Genomic DNA, 2,500 nt, shown 5'->3' with positions numbered 1-2,500 from the left:
GAGAGAAGAGAGAGAGAGAGAGAGAGAGAGAAAAGAGAGAGAGAGAGAGAGTAGATGAGTAATAAAGAGAGAATATAACAGAATAATGTAAGTATACAATAAAGCAATATAAAAAATAATAAACATAATAATGATAATAATAATAATAATAATAATAATGATAATAATAATGATGATGATGATGATAATGATATAAAAAAATGATAATGATAGTAATATAATGATAAATAATGAGTAACATTAACAATAATGCTAATGATAATAATAAGAATGATAAAAACAATAATAATGTGAATGATGATAAGGATAATAATAATAATAATAAATAATAATAATAATAATAATAATAATAATAATAATAATATATTATTATTATTATTATTATTATTATTATTATTATTATTATTATTATTATTATTATAACAATAACAATAACAACAATACTAACAGCAATAATCATCACCACTATCATTATCATCATCATCATATCTTTATTATTGCAATACAGAACAAAACGCGTTGATAATAATGACAATAATAATGATAGTGTTTGTAATAGTGAAGCTTATTATTACCAAAATCTTTTTCTTTTTTCCCTTTTGTGAACTCGAAACTTAAAATAGCATAGTCGATATATATAGCCGATCCATATTAATTATCTTCGAAAATGGTCAGAAAACCTGAGATTTCGAAAGAACTTTATATATTAATTTTATTTATATATTTATTATTATTATTTTCATAAGATATGCTTGGACCTACCATACATAATGAAAATCACAGTTATTGGTTCATGGGTAAATTATACTTATGTATGTGTTCATATACGTTTGTACAGTTGCCTGCATTTATACCTGGTACACCTACGTTGTTTAAATGGATTGGAGTAAACCTTATTAGAAACACTGGTTCACTAAATATAGGACTTACTAGCATTAGATATAGATAAGCTAATATGAATTAGCGGGTTGTTTTGTGGATAGCTGTACCTGAGGCTAACCAAATATGAAATTCTAGTAAATACCATGTTTTAAATAGTATAAAACACACACACACAACACACACACACACACACACACACACACACACACACACACACACACACACACACACACACACACACACACACACACGCACATGCACCCACACACACACGCACATGCACCCACACACACACACACACACGCACCCACACACACACAAACAAACACACACACACACACCTATTAACGAGCAAAATTCGATGGTCGTTCAGAGTGAAAAAAAAAAAACTGCTTTTCTAAAGAGAAGAATTCATCTGCTTGGAGGTGGAAATACCTGACAGATTTTCATGTTCGTGTTTCAATGCTTTATTGTACTGATATAATAATAATAATAATAATAATAATAATAATAATAATAATAATAATAAAATAAAAGCACTGAAAAACTGCTGATAATCTATGAATATTAAATTATCTCTCACATACAAAACACCTGGATAATTCTACCCTGTTGAGTATGAGGATTTTCTTGTAACATGGGACTTGCTCTTATCTTCTGTCTGTGGTCATCGATATAATGTGTGTGTGTGTGTGTGTGTGTGTGTGTGTGTGTGTGTGTGTGTGTGTGTGTGTGTGTGTGTGTGTGTGTGTGTGTGTGTGTGTGTGTGTGTGTGTGTGTGCACGAACCGACTACATTGTTATACTTCTAAAAACACTAAATAATTTCATTTCCGTAAAATGTTACCAGCACAACTCAAAAATACACACAAGACAACACGAACTGTTGCAAAAGCAGACATTCATACGAAGTAAAGATATTCCCATGATAGTCTAAAAGGCTATCTCAAAACACTGTGCGAAAGCCACGTGGCAGAATGAAAAAAGTGACACTCTGGAAAGATTAAGTAGTGAAATGGAAAAGGAATATAGTGTAAAGTTTGAATAATCTATACAAAAACTTGCTTGTTGACGTCCGATATTCACAACAATTTGTGTTGTTGTAGTTGTTTATCTTAGTTGTACCTTTTACTTGGTGATCAACGTTGCATTAATACCTTTGTCAAAGGAATGGAATAAACATGTCACTGTTATCTACTACCGACTTTGTCAAATTTTGTAGGAACCACAACCCTTATTTATTCATGTATCATGATTATCACTTCTACTAATTTACATTTTGGAAGTTGCCGTCGCTAAAGGGAATTCAACATGCCATGGCAATTCAACTTGTCCTAATAAGATTGCCTGAATTCCAATGCATTCTGTCAAATGCCCGAAAGCTATTTTATCGTTCTTGAAAGCGCCGTCGTTATTCAATGTACGGCTGTTACGCTTAGAAGTTACGTCAAAACATTCAACTATATCAAAGACAAGGGTTTGCAAACCTTTGTTAATCGTGTACCCCATGAAGCTTTGTATTACGAGCTATGTACATGCTACTTTTTTATTTCTTAATCGAGTAGAAGTAGTAGTAGTGGTTGTAGTAGTAGAAGTAGAAGTAGTAGTAGCAGTAGTAG

At 31.2% G+C, this 2,500-nt stretch overlaps 1 protein-coding gene across 2 annotated transcripts in view; it reads right to left on the bottom strand.

Moving 5' to 3' along the window:
- The window catches only part of LOC119573826 (shematrin-like protein 1), a 4,792-nt gene that overhangs the window by 1,752 nt on the left and 540 nt on the right, over positions 1-2,500 (bottom strand). The window lies entirely within an intron of this gene.

The sequence above is a fragment of the Penaeus monodon genome, chromosome 6 (assembly GCF_015228065.2).
Source record: "Penaeus monodon isolate SGIC_2016 chromosome 6, NSTDA_Pmon_1, whole genome shotgun sequence".
NCBI classification, from domain to species: Eukaryota; Metazoa; Arthropoda; class Malacostraca; order Decapoda; family Penaeidae; genus Penaeus; species Penaeus monodon.
The sequence above is the reverse complement of the archived record's forward strand: the minus strand, read 5'-3'. Positions and strand labels throughout refer to the sequence as shown.